Source organism: Idiotropiscis lumnitzeri, unplaced genomic scaffold, assembly GCF_059441095.1.
Source record: "Idiotropiscis lumnitzeri isolate Australia: NSW breed Sydney's pygmy pipehorse unplaced genomic scaffold, RoL_Ilum_1.0 HiC_scaffold_40, whole genome shotgun sequence".
Taxonomy (NCBI): Eukaryota; Metazoa; Chordata; class Actinopteri; order Syngnathiformes; family Syngnathidae; genus Idiotropiscis; species Idiotropiscis lumnitzeri.
This window is the reverse complement of record NW_028283578.1, coordinates 407,512-427,891: the sequence shown is the minus strand read 5'-3', so window position 1 is coordinate 427,891 and position 20,380 is coordinate 407,512.

Here is a 20,380-nt window from a genome sequence, read left to right as displayed (position 1 = left end):
AGCTAAACCAAACGTTTCCAATGTAAATTTCCACCTTTATATAGTGTAGAAAGGCATCCTGAAGCCTGGAAAGTCATTAATTTGATTGTCCAGTATTTCCTTCATGAGATATTGCAACACTTAGAAAAAGTGTACAGCGCCAGCAGACAATGAATTTTCAGCACTAAAAAAACGAAACTTCATTAACAGCTAAACTAAATGTTTCCAATGTAAATTTCCACCTTTATATAGTGTAAAAAGACATCCTGAAGCCTGGGCAGTCATTAATTTGATTGTCCAATATTTCCCTTATGAGATAATGCCTCTCATAGCAAATGTGTACAGCGCGAGCTGAAAATGCATTTACAGCACTAAAAAACCAAACTTTTATAACAGCTAAACCAAACGTTTCCAATGTAAATTTCCACCTTTATATAGTGTAAAAAGGCATCCTGAAGCCTGGAAAGTCTTTAATTTGATTGTCCAGTATTTCCTTCATGAGATATTGCAACACTTAGAAAAAGTGTACAGCGCCAGCAGACAATGAATTTTCAGCACTAAAAAACCGAAACTTCATTAACAGCTAAACTAAACGTTTCCAATGTAAATTTCCACCTTTATATAGTGTAAAAAGACATCCTGAAGCCTGGGCAGCCATTAATTTGATTGTCCAATATTTCCCTTATGAGATAATGCCTCTCATAGCAAATGTGTACAGCGCGAGCTGAAAATGCATTTACAGCACTAAAAAACCAAACTTTTATAACAGCTAAACCAAACGTTTCCAATGTAAATTTCCACCTTTATAGAGTGTAAAAAGACATCCTGAAGCCTGGGCAGTCATTAATTTGATTGTCCAATATTTCCCTTATGAGATAATGCCTCTCATAGCAAATGTGTACAGCGCGAGCTGAAAATGCATTTACAGCACTAAAAAACCAAACTTTTATAACAGCTAAACCAAACGTTTCCAATGTAAATTTCTACCTTTATATAGTGTAGAAAGGCATCCTGAAGCCTGGAAAGTCATTAATTTGATTGTCCAGTATTTCCTTCATGAGATATTGCAACACTTAGAAAAAGTGTACAGCGCCAGCAGACAATGTTTTTTCAGCACTAAAAAAACGAAACTTCATTAACAGCTAAACCAAACGTTTCCAATGTAAATTTCCACATTTATAGAGTGTAAAAAGGCATCCTGAAGCCTGGGAAGTCATTAATTTGATTGTCCAGTATTTCCCTTATGATATAATGCCTCACATAGCAAATGTGTACAGCGCGAGCTGAAAATGCATTTACAGCACTAAAAAACCAAACTTTTATAACAGCTAAACCAAACGTTTCCAATGTAAATTTCCACCTTTATATAGTGTAGAAAGGCATCCTGAAGCCTGGAAAGTGATTAATTTGATTGTCCAGTATTTCCTTCATGAGATATTGCAACACTTAGAAAAAGTGTACAGCGCCAGCAGACAATGAATTTTCAGCACTAAAAAACCGAAACTTCATTAACAGCTAAACTAAACGTTTCCAATGTAAATTTCCACCTTTATATAGTGTAAAAAGACATCCTGAAGCCTGGGCAGTCATTAATTTGATTGTCCAATATTTCCCTTATGAGATAATGCCTCTCATAGCAAATGTGTACAGCGCGAGCTGAAAATGCATTTACAGCACTAAAAAACCAAACTTTTATAACAGCTAAACCAAACGTTTCCAATGTAAATTTCCACCTTTATATAGTGTAGAAAGGCATCCTGAAGCCTGGAAAGTCATTAATTTGATTGTCCAGTATTTCCTTCATGAGATATTGCAACACTTAGAAAAAGTGTACAGCGCCAGCAGACAATGAATTTCCAGCATTAAAAAAACGAAACTTCATTAACAGCTAAACTAAACGTTTCCAATGTAAATTTCCACCTTTATATAGTGTAAAAAGACATCCTGAAGCCTGGGCAGTCATTAATTTGATTGTCTAATATTTCCCTTATGAGATAATGCCTCTCATAGCAAATGTGTACAGCGCGAGCTGAAAATGCATTTACAGCACTAAAAAAACAAACTTTTATAACAGCTAAACCAAACGTTTCCAATGTAAATTTCCACCTTTATATAGTGTAGAAAGGCATCCTGAAGCCTGGAAAGTCATTAATTTGATTGTCCAGTATTTCCTTCATGAGATATTGCAACACTTAGAAAAAGTGTACAGCGCCAGCAGACAATGAATTTTCAGCACTAAAAAAACGAAACTTCATTAACAGCTAAACCAAACGTTTCCAATGTAAATTTCCACATTTATAGAGTGTAAAAAGGCATCCTGAAGCCTGGGAAGTCATTAATTTGATTGTCCAGTATTTCCCTTATGAGATAATGCCTCACATAGCAAATGTGTACAGTGCGAGCTGAAAATGCATTTTCAGCACTAAAAAAACAAACTTTTATAACAGCTAAACCAAACGTTTCCAATGTAAATTTCCACCTTTATATAGTGTAAAAAGACATCCTGAAGCCTGGGCAGTCATTAATTTGATTGTCCAGTATTTCCCTTATGAGATAATGCCTCACATAGCAAATGTGTACAGCGCGAGCTGAAAATGCATTTACAGCACTAAAAAAACAAACTTTTATAACAGCTAAACCAAACGTTTCCAATGTAAATTTCCACATTTATAGAGTGTAAAAATGCATCCTGAAGCCTGGGAAGTCATTAATTTGATTGTCCAGTATTTCCCTTATGAGATAATGCCTCACATAGCAAATGTGTACAGTGCGAGCTGAAAATGCATTTTCAGCACTAAAAAACCAAACTTTTATAACAGCTAAACCAAACGTTTCCAATGTAAATTTCCACCTTTATATAGTGTAAAAAGACATCCTGAAGCCTGGGCAGTCATTAATTTGATTGTCCAATATTTCCCTTATGAGATAATGCCTCTCATAGCAAATGTGTACAGCGCGAGCTGAAAATGCATTTACAGCACTAAAAAACCAAACTTTTATAACAGCTAAACCAAACGTTTCCAATGTAAATTTCCACCTTTATATAGTGTAGAAAGGCATCCTGAAGCCTGGAAAGTCATTAATTTGATTGTCCAGTATTTCCTTCATGAGATATTGCAACACTTAGAAAAAGTGTACAGCGCCAGTAGACAATGAATTTTCAGCACTAAAAAAACGATACTTCATTAACAGCTAAACTAAACGTTTCCAATGTAAATTTCCACCTTTATATAGTGTAAAAAGACATCCTGAAGCCTGGGCAGTCATTAATTTGATTGTCCAATATTTCCCTTATGAGATAATGCCTCTCATAGCAAATGTGTACAGCGCGAGCTGAAAATGCATTTACAGCACTAAAAAACCAAACTTTTATAACAGCTAAACCAAACGTTTCCAATGTAAATTTCCACCTTTATATAGTGTAGAAAGGCATCCTGGAGCCTGGAAAGTCATTAATTTGATTGTCCAGTATTTCCTTCATGAGATATTGCAACACTTAGAAAAAGTGTACAGCGCCAGCAGACAATGAATTTTCAGCACTAAAAAAACCAAACTTTTATAACAGCTAAACCAAACGTTTCCAATGTAAATTTCCACCTTTATATAGTGTAAAAAGACATCCTGAAGCCTGGGCAGTCATTAATTTGATTGTCCAGTATTTCCCTTATGAGATAATGCCTCACATAGCAAATGTGTACAGCGCGAGCTGAAAATGCATTTACAGCACTAAAAAAACAAACTTTTATAACAGCTAAACCAAACGTTTCCAATGTAAATTTCCACCTTTATATAGTGTAGAAAGGCATCCTGAAGCCTGGAAAGTCATTAATTTGATTGTCCAGTATTTCCTACATGAGATATTGCAAAACTTAGAAAAAGTGTACAGCGCGAGCAGACAATGAATTTTCAGCACTAAAAAAACGAAACTTCATTAACAGCTAAACCAAACGTTTCCAATGTAAATTTCCACATTTATAGAGTGTAAAAAGGCATCCTGAAGCCTGGGAAGTCATTAATTTGATTGTCCAGTATTTCCCTTATGAGATAATGCCTCACATAGCAAATGTGTACAGTGCGAGCTGAAAATGCATTTTCAGCACTAAAAAAACAAACTTATATAACACCTAAACCAAACGTTTCCAATGTAAATTTCCACCTTTATATAGTGTAAAAAGACATCCTGAAGCCTGGGCAGTCATTAATTTGATTGTCCAATATTTCCCTTATGAGATAATGCCTCTCATAGCAAATGTGTACAGCGCGAGCTGAAAATGCATTTACAGCACTAAAAAACCAAACTTTTATAACAGCTAAACCAAACGTTTCCAATGTAAATTTCCACCTTTATATAGTGTAAAAAGACATCCTGAAGCCTGGGCAGTCATTAATTTGATTGTCCAATATTTCCCTTATGAGATAATGCCTCTCATAGCAAATGTGTACAGCGCGAGCTGAAAATGCATTTTCAGCACTAAAAAACCAAACTTTTATAACAGCTAAACCAAACGTTTCAAATGTAAATTTCCACCTTTATATAGTGTAAAAAGACATCCTGAAGCCTGGGCAGTCATTAATTTGATTGTCCAATATTTCCCTTATGAGATAATGCCTCTCATAGCAAATGTGTACAGTGTGAGCTGAAAATGCATTTACAGCACTAAAAAAAAAAACTTTTATAACAGCTAAACCAAACGTTTCCAATGTAAATTTCCACCTTTATATAGTGTAAAAAGACATCCTGAAGCCTGGGCAGTCATTAATTTGATTGTCCAATATTTCCCTTATGAGATAATGCCTCTCATAGCAAATGTGTACAGTGCGAGCTGAAAATGCATTTACAGCACTAAAAAAACAAACTTTTATAACAGCTAAACCAAACGTTTCCAATGTAAATTTCCACCTTTATATAGTGTAGAAAGGCATCCTGAAGCCTGGAAAGTCATTAATTTGATTGTCCAGTATTTCCTTCATGAGATATTGCAACATTTAGAAAAAGTGTACAGCGCCAGCAGACAATGAATTTTCAGCACTAAAAAAACGAAACTTCATTAACAGCTAAACTAAACGTTTCCAATGTAAATTTCCACCTTTATATAGTGTAAAAAGACATCCTGAAGCCCGGGCAGCCATTAATTTGATTGTCCAATATTTCCCTTATGAGATAATGCCTCTCATAGCAAATGTGTACAGCGCGAGCTGAAAATGCATTTACAGCACTAAAAAACCAAACTTTTATAACAGCTAAACCAAACGTTTCCAATGTAAATTTCCACCTTTATATAGTGTAAAAAGACATCCTGAAGCCTGGGCAGTCATTAATTTGATTGTCCAATATTTCCCTTATGAGATAATGCCTCTCATAGCAAATGTGTACAGCGCGAGCTGAAAATGCATTTACAGCACTAAAAAAACAAACTTTTATAACAGCTAAACCAAACGTTTCCAATGTAAATTTCCACCTTTATATAGTGTAGAAAGGCATCCTGAAGCCTGGAAAGTCATTAATTTGATTGTCCAGTATTTCCTTCATGAGATATTGCAACACTTAGAAAAAGTGTACAGCGCCAGCAGACAATGAATTTTCAGCACTAAAAAAACGAAACTTCATTAACAGCTAAACTAAATGTTTCCAATGTAAATTTCCACCTTTATATAGTGTAAAAAGACATCCTGAAGCCTGGGCAGTCATTAATTTGATTGTCCAATATTTCCCTTATGAGATTATGCCTCTCATAGCAAATGTGTACAGCGCGAGCTGAAAATGCATTTACAGCACTAAAAAACCAAACTTTTATAACAGCTAAACCAAACGTTTCCAATGTAAATTTCCACCTTTATATAGTGTAGAAAGGCATCCTGAAGCCTGGAAAGTCATTAATTTGATTGTCCAGTATTTCCTTCATGAGATATTGCAACACTTAGAAAAAGTGTACAGCGCCAGCAGACAATGAATTTTCAGCACTAAAAAAACGAAACTTCATTAACAGCTAAACCAAACGTTTCCAATGTAAATTTCCACATTTATAGAGTGTAAAAAGGCATCCTGAAGCCTGGGAAGTCATTAATTTGATTGTCCAATATTTCCCTTATGAGATAATGCCTCTCATAGCAAATGTGTACAGCGCGAGCTGAAAATGCATTTACAGCACTAAAAAACCAAACTTTTATAACAGCTAAACCAAACGTTTCCAATGTAAATTTCCACCTTTATATAGTGTAGAAAGGCATCCTGAAGCCTGGAAAGTCATTAATTTGATTGTCCAGTATTTCCTTCATGAGATATTGCAACATTTAGAAAAAGTGTACAGCGCCAGCAGACAATGAATTTTCAGCACTAAAAAAACGAAACTTCATTAACAGCTAAACTAAACGTTTCCAATGTAAATTTCCACCTTTATATAGTGTAGAAAGGCATCCTGGAGCCTGGAAAGTCATTAATTTGATTGTCCAGTATTTCCTTCATGAGATATTGCAACACTTAGAAAAAGTGTACAGCGCCAGCAGACAATGAATTTTCAGCACTAAAAAAACCAAACTTTTATAACAGCTAAACCAAACGTTTCCAATGTAAATTTCCATCTTTATATAGTGTAAAAAGACATCCTGAAGCCTGGGCAGTCATTAATTTGATTGTCCAGTATTTCCTTCATGAGATATTGCAACACTTAGAAAAAGTGTACAGCGCCAGCAGACAATGAATTTTCAGCACTAAAAAAACGAAACTTCATTAACAGCTAAACCAAACGTTTCCAATGTAAATTTCCACATTTATAGAGTGTAAAAAGGCATCCTGAAGCCTGGGAAGTCATTAATTTGATTGTCCAGTATTTCCCTTATGAGATAATGCCTCACATAGCAAATGTGTACAGTGCGAGCTGAAAATGCATTTTCAGCACTAAAAAAACAAACTTATATAACACCTAAACCAAACGTTTCCAATGTAAATTTCCACCTTTATATAGTGTAAAAAGACATCCTGAAGCCTGGGCAGTCATTAATTTGATTGTCCAATATTTCCCTTATGAGATAATGCCTCTCATAGCAAATGTGTACAGCGCGAGCTGAAAATGCATTTACAGCACTAAAAAACCAAACTTTTATAACAGCTAAACCAAACGTTTCCAATGTAAATTTCCACCTTTATATAGTGTAAAAAGACATCCTGAAGCCTGGGCAGTCATTAATTTGATTGTCTAATATTTCCCTTATGAGATAATGCCTCTCATAGCAAATGTGTACAGCGCGAGCTGAAAATGCATTTTCAGCACTAAAAAACCAAACTTTTATAACAGCTAAACCAAACGTTTCAAATGTAAATTTCCACCTTTATATAGTGTAAAAAGACATCCTGAAGCCTGGGCAGTCATTAATTTGATTGTCCAATATTTCCCTTATGAGATAATGCCTCTCATAGCAAATGTGTACAGTGCGAGCTGAAAATGCATTTACAGCACTAAAAAAACAAACTTTTATAACAGCTAAACCAAACGTTTCCAATGTAAATTTCCACCTTTATATAGTGTAAAAAGACATCCTGAAGCCTGGGCAGTCATTAATTTGATTGTCCAATATTTCCCTTATGAGATAATGCCTCTCATAGCAAATGTGTACAGTGCGAGCTGAAAATGCATTTACAGCACTAAAAAAACAAACGTTTATAACAGCTAAACAAAACGTTTCCAATGTAAATTTCCACCTTTATATAGTGTAAAAAGACATCCTGAAGCCTGGGCAGTCATTAATTTGATTGTCCAATATTTCCCTTATGAGATAATGCCTCTCATAGCAAATGTGTACAGCGCGAGCTGAAAATGCATTTACAGCACTAAAAAACCAAACTTTTATAACAGCTAAACCAAACGTTTCCAATGTAAATTTCCACCTTTATATAGTGTAGAAAGGCATCCTGAAGCCTGGAAAGTCATTAATTTGATTGTCCAGTATTTCCTTCATGAGATATTGCAACACTTAGAAAAAGTGTACAGCGCCAGCAGACAATGAATTTTCAGCACTAAAAAAACGAAACTTCATTAACAGCTAAACCAAACGTTTCCAATGTAAATTTCCACATTTATAGAGTGTAAAAAGGCATCCTGAAGCCTGGGAAGTCATTAATTTGATTGTCCAGTATTTCCCTTATGAGATAATGCCTCACATAGCAAATGTGTACAGTGCGAGCTGAAAATGCATTTACAGCACTAAAAAAACAAACTTTTATAACAGCTAAACCAAACGTTTCCAATGTAAATTTCCACCTTTATATAGTGTAGAAAGGCATCCTGAAGCCTGGAAAGTCATTAATTTGATTGTCCAGTATTTCCTTCATGAGATATTGCAACACTTAGAAAAAGTGTACAGCGCCAGCAGACAATGAATTTTCAGCACTAAATAAACGAAACTTCATTAACAGCTAAAGTAAACGTTTCCAATGTAAATTTCCACCTTTATATAGTGTAAAAAGACATCCTGAAGCCTGGGCAGTCATTAATTTGATTGTCCAATATTTCCCTTATGAGATAATGCCTCTCATAGCAAATGTGTACAGTGCGAGCTGAAAATGCATTTACAGCACTAAAAAAACAAACTTTTATAACAGCTAAACCAAACGTTTCCAATGTAAATTTCCACCTTTATATAGTGTAAAAAGACATCCTGAAGCCTGGGCAGTCATTAATTTGATTGTCCAATATTTCCCTTATGAGATAATGCCTCTCATAGCAAATGTGTACAGCGCGAGCTGAAAATGCATTTACAGCACTAAAAAACCAAACTTTTATAACAGCTAAACCAAACGTTTCCAATGTAAATTTCCACCTTTATATAGTGTAGAAAGGCATCCTGAAGCCTGGAAAGTCATTAATTTGATTGTCCAGTATTTCCTTCATGAGATATTGCAACACTTAGAAAAAGTGTACAGCGCCAGCAGACAATGAATTTTCAGCACTAAAAAAAACGAAACTTCATTAACAGCTAAACCAAACGTTTCCAATGTAAATTTCCACATTTATAGAGTGTAAAAAGGCATCCTGAAGCCTGGGAAGTCATTAATTTGATTGTCCAGTATTTCCCTTATGAGATAATGCCTCACATAGCAAATGTGTACAGTGCGAGCTGAAAATGCATTTACAGCACTAAAAAAACAAACTTTTATAACAGCTAAACCAAACGTTTCCAATGTAAATTTCCATCTTTATATAGTGTAGAAAGGCATCCTGAAGCCTGGAAAGTCATTAATTTGATTGTCCAGTATTTCCTTCATGAGATATTGCAACACTTAGAAAAAGTGTACAGCGCCAGCAGACAATGAATTTTCAGCACTAAATAAACGAAACTTCATTAACAGCTAAAGTAAACGTTTCCAATGTAAATTTCAACCTTTATATAGTGTAAAAAGACATCCTGAAGCCTGGGCAGTCATTAATTTGATTGTCCAATATTTCCCTTATGAGATAATGCCTCTCATAGCAAATGTGTACAGTGCGAGCTGAAAATGCATTTACAGCACTAAAAAAACAAACTTTTATAACAGCTAAACCAAACGTTTCCAATGTAAATTTCCACCTTTATATAGTGTAAAAAGACATCCTGAAGCCTGGGCAGTCATTAATTTGATTGTCCAATATTTCCCTTATGAGATAATGCCTCTCATAGCAAATGTGTACAGCGCGAGCTGAAAATGCATTTACAGCACTAAAAAACCAAACTTTTATAACAGCTAAACCAAACGTTTCCAATGTAAATTTCCACCTTTATATAGTGTAGAAAGGCATCCTGAAGCCTGGAAAGTCATTAATTTGATTGTCCAGTATTTCCTTCATGAGATATTGCAACACTTAGAAAAAGTGTACAGCGCCAGCAGACAATGAATTTTCAGCACTAAAAAAAACGAAACTTCATTAACAGCTAAACCAAACGTTTCCAATGTAAATTTCCACATTTATAGAGTGTAAAAAGGCATCCTGAAGCCTGGGAAGTCATTAATTTGATTGTCCAGTATTTCCCTTATGAGATAATGCCTCTCATTGCAAATGTGTGCAGCGCGAGCTGAAAATGCATTTTCAGCACTAAAAAACCAAACTTTTATAACACCTAAACCAAACGTTTCCAATGTAAATTTCCTCCTTTATATAGTGTAAAAAGACATCCTGAAGCCTGGGCAGTCATTAATTTGATTGTCCAATATTTCCCTTATGAGATAATGCCTCTCATAGCAAATGTGTACAGCGCGAGCTGAAAATGCATTTACAGCACTAAAAAACCAAACTTTTATAACAGCTAAACCAAACGTTTCCAATGAAAATTTCCACCTTTATATAGTGTAGAAAGGCATCCTGAAGCCTGGAAAGTCATTAATTTGATTGTCCAGTATTTCCTTCATGAGATATTGCAACATTTAGAAAAAGTGTACAGCGCCAGCAGACAATGAATTTTCAGCACTAAAAAAACGAAACTTCATTAACAGCTAAACTAAACGTTTCCAATGTAAATTTCCTCCTTTATATAGTGTAAAAAGACATCCTGAAGCCTGGGCAGTCATTAATTTGATTGTCCAATATTTCCCTTATGAGATAATGCCTCTCATAGCAAATGTGTACAGCGCGAGCTGAAAATGCATTTACAGCACTAAAAAACCAAACTTTTATAACAGCTAAACCAAACGTTTCCAATGTAAATTTCCACCTTTATATAGTGTAGAAAGGCATCCTGAAGCCTGGAAAGTCATTAATTTGATTGTCCAGTATTTCCTTCATGAGATATTGCAACATTTAGAAAAAGTGTACAGCGCCAGCAGACAATGAATTTTCAGCACTAAAAAAACGAAACTTCATTAACAGCTAAACTAAACGTTTCCAATGTAAATTTCCACCTTTATATAGTGTAAAAAGACATCCTGAAGCCCGGGCAGCCATTAATTTGATTGTCCAATATTTCCCTTATGAGATAATGCCTCTCATAGCAAATGTGTACAGCGCGAGCTGAAAATGCATTTACAGCACTAAAAAACCAAACTTTTATAACAGCTAAACCAAACGTTTCCAATGTAAATTTCCACCTTTATATAGTGTAAAAAGACATCCTGAAGCCTGGGCAGTCATTAATTTGATTGTCCAATATTTCCCTTATGAGATAATGCCTCTCATAGCAAATGTGTACAGCGCGAGCTGAAAATGCATTTACAGCACTAAAAAACCAAACTTTTATAACAGCTAAACCAAACGTTTCAATTGTAAATTTCCACCTTTATATAGTGTAGAAAGGCATCCTGAAGCCTGGAAAGTCATTAATTTGATTGTCCAGTATTTCCTTCATGAGATATTGCAACACTTAGAAAAAGTGTACAGCGCCAGCAGACAATGAATTTTCAGCACTAAAAAAACGAAACTTCATTAACAGCTAAACCAAACGTTTCCAATGTAAATTTCCACATTTATAGAGTGTAAAAAGGCATCCTGAAGCCTGGGAAGTCATTAATTTGATTGTCCAGTATTTCCCTTATGAGATAATGCCTCACATAGCAAATGTGTACAGTGCGAGCTGAAAATGCATTTTCAGCACTAAAAAACCAAACTTTTATAACAGCTAAACCAAACGTTTCCAATGTAAATTTCCACCTTTATATAGTGTAAAAAGACATCCTGAAGCCTGGGCAGTCATTAATTTGATTGTCCAGTATTTCCCTTATGAGATAATGCCTCACATAGCAAATGTGTACAGCGCCAGCAGACAATGAATTTTCAGCACTAAAAAAACGAAACTTCATTAACAGCTAAACTAAACGTTTCCAATGTAAATTTCCACCCTTATATAGTGTAAAAAGACATCCTGAAGCCTGGGCAGTCATTAATTTGATTGTCCAATATTTCCCTTATGAGATAATGCCTCTCATAGCAAATGTGTACAGTGCGAGCTGAAAATGCATTTACAGCACTAAAAAAACAAACTTTTATAACAGCTAAACCAAACGTTTCCAATGTAAATTTCCACCTTTATATAGTGTAAAAAGACATCCTGAAGCCTGGGCAGTCATTAATTTGATTGTCCAATATTTCCCTTATGAGATAATGCCTCTCATAGCAAATGTGTACAGCGCGAGCTGAAAATGCATTTACAGCACTAAAAAACCAAACTTTTATAACAGCTAAACCAAACGTTTCCAATGTAAATTTCCACCTTTATATAGTGTAGAATGGCATCCTGAAGCCTGGAAAGTCATTAATTTGATTGTCCAGTATTTCCTTCATGAGATATTGCAACACTTAGAAAAAGTGTACAGCGCCAGCAGACAATGAATTTTCAGCACTAAAAAAACGAAACTTCATTAACAGCTAAACCAAACGTTTCCAATGTAAATTTCCACATTTATAGAGTGTAAAAAGGCATCCTGAAGCCTGGGAAGTCATTAATTTGATTGTCCAGTATTTCCCTTATGAGATAATGCCTCACATAGCAAATGTGTACAGTGCGAGCTGAAAATGCATTTACAGCACTAAAAAAACAAACTTTTATAACAGCTAAACCAAACGTTTCCAATGTAAATTTCCACCTTTATATAGTGTAGAAAGGCATCCTGAAGCCTGGAAAGTCATTAATTTCATTGTCCAGTATTTCCTTCATGAGATATTGCAACACTTAGAAAAAGTGTACAGCGCCAGCAGACAATGAATTTTCAGCACTAAATAAACGAAACTTCATTAACAGCTAAAGTAAACGTTTCCAATGTAAATTTCCACCTTTATATAGTGTTAAAAGACATCCTGAAGCCTGGGCAGTCATTAATTTGATTGTCCAATATTTCCCTTATGAGATAATGCCTCTCATAGCAAATGTGTACAGTGCGAGCTGAAAATGCATTTACAGCACTAAAAAAACAAACTTTTATAACAGCTAAACCAAACGTTTCCAATGTAAATTTCCACCTTTATATAGTGTAAAAAGACATCCTGAAGCCTGGGCAGTCATTAATTTGATTGTCCAATATTTCCCTTATGAGATAATGCCTCTCATAGCAAATGTGTACAGCGCGAGCTGAAAATGCATTTACAGCACTAAAAAACCAAACTTTTATAACAGCTAAACCAAACGTTTCCAATGTAAATTTCCACCTTTATATAGTGTAGAAAGGCATCCTGAAGCCTGGAAAGTCATTAATTTGATTGTCCAGTATTTCCTTCATGAGATATTGCAACACTTAGAAAAAGTGTACAGCGCCAGCAGACAACGAATTTTCAGCACTAAAAAAACGAAACTTCATTAACAGCTAAACTAAACGTTTCCAATGTAAATTTCCACCTTTATATAGTGTAAAAAGACATCCTGAAGCCCGGGCAGCCATTAATTTGATTGTCCAATATTTCCCTTATGAGATAATGCCTCTCATAGCGAATGTGTACAGCGCGAGCTGAAAATGCATTTACAGCACTAAAAAACCAAACTTTTATAACAGCTAAACCAAACGTTTCCAATGTAAATTTCCACCTTTATATAGTGTAAAAAGACATCCTGAAGCCTGCGCAGTCATTAATTTGATTGTCCAATATTTCCCTTATGAGATAATGCCTCTCATAGCAAATGTGTACAGCGCGAGCTGAAAATGCATTTACAGCACTAAAAAACCAAACTTTTATAACAGCTAAACCAAACGTTTCAATTGTAAATTTCTACCTTTATATAGTGTAGAAAGGCATCCTGAAGCCTGGAAAGTCATTAATTTGATTGTCCAGTATTTCCTTCATGAGATATTGCAACACTTAGAAAAAGTGTACAGCGCCAGCAGACAATGAATTTTCAGCACTAAAAAAACGAAACTTCATTAACAGCTAAACTAAACGTTTCCAATGTAAATTTCCACCTTTATATAGTGTAAAAAGACATTCTGAAGCCTGGGCAGTCATTAATTTGATTGTCCAATATTTCCCTTATGAGATAATGCCTCTCATAGCAAATGTGTACAGCGCGAGCTGAAAATGCATTTACAGCACTAATACCAAACTTTTATAACAGCTAAACCAAACGTTTCCAATGTAAATTTCCACCTTTATATAGTGTAGAAAGGCATCCTGAAGCCTGGAAAGTCATTAATTTGATTGTCCAGTATTTCCTTCATGAGATATTGCAACACTTAGAAAAAGTGTACAGCGCCAGCAGACAATGAATTTTCAGCACTAAAAAAACGAAACTTCATTAACAGCTAAACCAAACGTTTCCAATGTAAATTTCCACATTTATAGAGTGTAAAAAGGCATCCTGAAGCCTGGGAAGTCATTAATTTGATTGTCCAGTATTTCCCTTATGAGATAATGCCTCACATAGCAAATGTGTACAGTGCGAGCTGAAAATGCATTTTCAGCACTAAAAAAACAAACTTTTATAACAGCTAAACTAAACGTTTCCAATGTAAATTTCCACCTTTATATAGTGTAAAAAGACATCCTGAAGCCTGGGCAGTCATTAATTTGATTGTCCAATATTTCCCTTATGAGATAATGCCTCTCATAGCAAATGTGTACAGCGCGAGCTGAAAATGCATTTACAGCACTAAAAAAACAAACTTTTATAACAGCTAAACTAAACGTTTCCAATGTAAATTTCCACCTTTATATAGTGTAAAAAGACACCCTGAAGCCTGGGAAGTCATTAATTTGATTGTCCAGTATTTCCCTTATGAGATAATGCCTCTCATAGCAAATGTGTACAGCGCGAGCTGAAAATGCATTTACAGCACTAAAAACCCAAACTTTTATAACAGCTAAACCAAACGTTTCCAATGTAAATTTCCACCTTTATATAGTGTAGAAAGGCATCCTGAAGCCTGGAAAGTCATTAATTTGATTGTCCAGTATTTCCTTCATGAGATATTGCAACACTTAGAAAAAGTGTACAGCGCCAGCAGACAATGAATTTTCAGCACTAAAAAAACGAAACTTCATTAACAGCTGAACTAAACGTTTCCAATGTAAATGTCCACCTTTATATAGTGTAAAAAGACATCCTGAAGCCTGGGCAGTCATTAATTTGATTGTCCAATATTTCCCTTATGAGATAATGCCTCTCATAGCAAATGTGTACAGCGCGAGCTGAAAATGCATTTACAGCACTAAAAAACCAAACTTTTATAACAGCTAAACCAAACGTTTCCAATGTAAATTTCCACCTTTATATAGTGTAGAAAGGCATCCTGAAGCCTGGAAAGTCATTAATTTGATTGTCCAGTATTTCCTTCATGAGATATTGCAACACTTAGAAAAAGTGTACAGCGCCAGCAGACAATGAATTTTCAGCACTAAAAAAAACGAAACTTCATTAACAGCTAAACCAAACGTTTCCAATGTAAATTTCCACCTTTATATAGTGTAGAAAGGCATCCTGAAGCCTGGAAAGTCATTAATTTGATTGTCCAGTATTTCCTTCATGAGATATTGCAACACTTAGAAAAAGTGTACTTCGCCAGCAGACAATGAATTTTCAGCACTAAAAAAACGAAACTTCATTAACAGCTAAACCAAACGTTTCCAATGTAAATTTCCACATTTATAGAGTGTAAAAAGGCATCCTGAAGCCTGGGAAGTCATTAATTTGATTGTCCAGTATTTCCCTTATGAGATAATGCCTCACATAGCAAATGTGTACAGTGCGAGCTGAAAATGCATTTTCAGCACTAAAAAACCAAACTTTTATAACAGCTAAACCAAACGTTTCCAATGTAAATTTCCACCTTTATATAGTGTAAAAAGACATCCTGAAGCCTGGGCAGTCATTAATTTGATTGTCCAATATTTCCCTTATGAGATAATGCCTCTCATAGCAAATGTGTACAGCGCGAGCTGAAAATGCATTTACAGCACTAAAAAACCAAACTTTTATAACAGCTAAACCAAACGTTTCAATTGTAAATTTCCACCTTTATATAGTGTAGAAAGGCATCCTGAAGCCTGGAAAGTCATTAATTTGATTGTCCAGTATTTCCTTCATGAGATATTGCAACACTTAGAAAAAGTGTACAGCGCCAGCAGACAATGAATTTTCAGCACTAAAAAAACGAAACTTCATTAACAGCTAAACCAAACGTTTCCAATGTAAATTTCCACATTTATAGAGTGTAAAAAGGCATCCTGAAGCCTGGGCAGTCATTAATTTGATTGTCCAGTATTTCCCTTATGAGATAATGCCTCACATAGCAAATGTGTACAGTGCGAGCTGAAAATGCATTTTCAGCACTAAAAAACCAAACTTTTATAACAGCTAAACCAAACGTTTCCAATGTAAATTTCCACCTTTATATAGTGTAAAAAGACATCCTGAAGCCTGGGCAGTCATTAATTTGATTGTCCAGTATTTCCCTTATGAGATAATGCCTCACATAGCAAATGTGTACAGCGCCAGCAGACAATGAATTTTCAGCACTAAAAAAACGAAACTTCATTAACAGCTAAACTAAACGTTTCCAATGTAAATTTCCACCCTTATATAGTGTAAAAAGACATCCTGAAGCCTGGGCAGTCATTAATTTGATTGTCCAATATTTCCCTTATGAGATAATGCCTCTCATAGCAAATGTGTACAGTGCGAGCTGAAAATGCATTTACAGCACTAAAAAAACAAACTTTTATAACAGCTAAACCAAACGTTTCCAATGTAAATTTCCACCTTTATATAGTGTAAAAAGACATCCTGAAGCCTGGGCAGTCATTAATTTGATTGTCCAATATTTCCCTTATGAGATAATGCCTCTCATAGCAAATGTGTACAGCGCGAGCTGAAAATGCATTTACAGCACTAAAAAACCAAACTTTTATAACAGCTAAACCAAACGTTTCCAATGTAAATTTCCACCTTTATATAGTGTAGAAAGGCATCCTGAAGCCTGGAAAGTCATTAATTTGATTGTCCAGTATTTCCTTCATGAGATATTGCAACACTTAGAAAAAGTGTACAGCGCCAGCAGACAATGAATTTTCAGCACTAAAAAAACGAAACTTCATTAACAGCTAAACCAAACGTTTCCAATGTAAATTTCCACATTTATAGAGTGTAAAAAGGCATCCTGAAGCCTGGGAAGTCATTAATTTGATTGTCCAGTATTTCCCTTATGAGATAATGCCTCACATAGCAAATGTGTACAGTGCGAGCTGAAAATGCATTTACAGCACTAAAAAAACAAACTTTTATAACAGCTAAACCAAACGTTTCCAATGTAAATTTCCACCTTTATATAGTGTAGAAAGGCATCCTGAAGCCTGGAAAGTCATTAATTTCATTGTCCAGTATTTCCTTCATGAGATATTGCAACACTTAGAAAAAGTGTACAGCGCCAGCAGACAATGAATTTTCAGCACTAAATAAACGAAACTTCATTAACAGCTAAAGTAAACGTTTCCAATGTAAATTTCCACCTTTATATAGTGTAAAAAGACATCCTGAAGCCTGGGCAGTCATTAATTTGATTGTCCAATATTTCCCTTATGAGATAATGCCTCTCATAGCAAATGTGTACAGTGCGAGCTGAAAATGCATTTACAGCACTAAAAAAACAAACTTTTATAACAGCTAAACCAAACGTTTCCAATGTAAATTTCCACCTTTATATAGTGTAAAAAGACATCCTGAAGCCTGGGCAGTCATTAATTTGATTGTCCAATATTTCCCTTATGAGATAATGCCTCTCATAGCAAATGTGTACAGCGCGAGCTGAAAATGCATTTACAGCACTAAAAAACCAAACTTTTATAACAGCTAAACCAAACGTTTCCAATGTAAATTTCCACCTTTATATAGTGTAGAAAGGCATCCTGAAGCCTGGAAAGTCATTAATTTGATTGTCCAGTATTTCCTTCATGAGATATTGCAACACTTAGAAAAAGTGTACAGCGCCAGCAGACAACGAATTTTCAACACTAAAAAAAACGAAACTTCATTAACAGCTAAACCAAACGTTTCCAATGTAAATTTCCACATTTATAGAGTGTAAAAAGGCATCCTGAAGCCTGGGAAGTCATTAATTTGATTGTCCAGTATTTCCCTTATGAGATAATGCCTCTCATTGCAAATGTGTACAGCGCGAGCTGAAAATGCATTTTCAGCACTAAAAAAACAAACTTTTATAACACCTAAACCAAACGTTTCCAATGTAAATTTCCTCCTTTATATAGTGTAAAAAGACATCCTGAAGCCTGGGCAGTCATTAATTTGATTGTCCAATATTTCCCTTATGAGATAATGCCTCTCATAGCAAATGTGTACAGCGCGAGCTGAAAATGCATTTACAGCACTAAAAAACCAAACTTTTATAACAGCTAAACCAAACGTTTCCAATGTAAATTTCCACCTTTATATAGTGTAGAAAGGCATCCTGAAGCCTGGAAAGTCATTAATTTGATTGTCCAGTATTTCCTTCATGAGATATTGCAACACTTAGAAAAAGTGTACAGCGCCAGCAGACAATGAATTTTCAGCACTAAAAAAACGAAACTTCATTAACAGCTAAACTAAATGTTTCCAATGTAAATTTCCACCTTTATATAGTGTAAAAAGACATCCTGAAGCCTGGGCAGTCATTAATTTGATTGTCCAATATTTCCCTTATGAGATAATGCCTCTCATAGCAAATGTGTACAGCGCGAGCTGAAAATGCATTTACAGCACTAAAAAACCAAACTTTTATAACAGCTAAACCAAACGTTTCCAATGTAAATTTCCACCTTTATATAGTGTAAAAAGGCATCCTGAAGCCTGGAAAGTCTTTAATTTGATTGTCCAGTATTTCCTTCATGAGATATTGCAACACTTAGAAAAAGTGTACAGCGCCAGCAGACAATGAATTTTCAGCACTAAAAAACCGAAACTTCATTAACAGCTAAACTAAACGTTTCCAATGTAAATTTCCACCTTTATATAGTGTAAAAAGACATCCTGAAGCCTGGGCAGCCATTAATTTGATTGTCCAATATTTCCCTTATGAGATAATGCCTCTCATAGCAAATGTGTACAGCGCGAGCTGAAAATGCATTTACAGCACTAAAAAACCAAACTTTTATAACAGCTAAACCAAACGTTTCCAATGTAAATTTCCACCTTTATAGAGTGTAAAAAGACATCCTGAAGCCTGGGCAGTCATTAATTTGATTGTCCAATATTTCCCTTATGAGATAATGCCTCTCATAGCAAATGTGTACAGCGCGAGCTGAAAATGCATTTACAGCACTAAAAAACCAAACTTTTATAACAGCTAAACCAAACGTTTCCAATGTAAATTTCTACCTTTATATAGTGTAGAAAGGCATCCTGAAGCCTGGAAAGTCATTAATTTGATTGTCCAGTATTTCCTTCATGAGATATTGCAACACTTAGAAAAAGTGTACAGCGCCAGCAGACAATGTTTTTTCAGCACTAAAAAAACGAAACTTCATTAACAGCTAAACCAAACGTTTCCAATGTAAATTTCCACATTTATAGAGTGTAAAAAGGCATCCTGAAGCCTGGGAAGTCATTAATTTGATTGTCCAGTATTTCCCTTATGATATAATGCCTCACATAGCAAATGTGTACAGCGCGAGCTGAAAATGCATTTACAGCACTAAAAAACCAAACTTTTATAACAGCTAAACCAAACGTTTCCAATGTAAATTTCCACCTTTATATAGTGTAGAAAGGCATCCTGAAGCCTGGAAAGTGATTAATTTGATTGTCCAGTATTTCCTTCATGAGATATTGCAACACTTAGAAAAAGTGTACAGCGCCAGCAGACAATGAATTTTCAGCACTAAAAAACCGAAACTTCATTAACAGCTAAACTAAACGTTTCCAATGTAAATTTCCACCTTTATATAGTGTAAAAAGACATCCTGAAGCCTGGGCAGTCATTAATTTGATTGTCCAATATTTCCCTTATGAGATAATGCCTCTCATAGCAAATGTGTACAGCGCGAGCTGAAAATGCATTTACAGCACTAAAAAACCAAACTTTTATAACAGCTAAACCAAACGTTTCCAATGTAAATTTCCACCTTTATATAGTGTAGAAAGGCATCCTGAAGCCTGGAAAGTCATTAATTTGATTGTCCAGTATTTCCTTCATGAGATATTGCAACACTTAGAAAAAGTGTACAGCGCCAGCAGACAATGAATTTCCAGCATTAAAAAAACGAAACTTCATTAACAGCTAAACTAAACGTTTCCAATGTAAATTTCCACCTTTATATAGTGTAAAAAGACATCCTGAAGCCTGGGCAGTCATTAATTTGATTGTCCAATATTTCCCTTATGAGATAATGCCTCTCATAGCAAATGTGTACAGCGCGAGCTGAAAATGCATTTACAGCACTAAAAAAACAAACTTTTATAACAGCTAAACCAAACGTTTCCAATGTAAATTTCCACCTTTATATAGTGTAGAAAGGCATCCTGA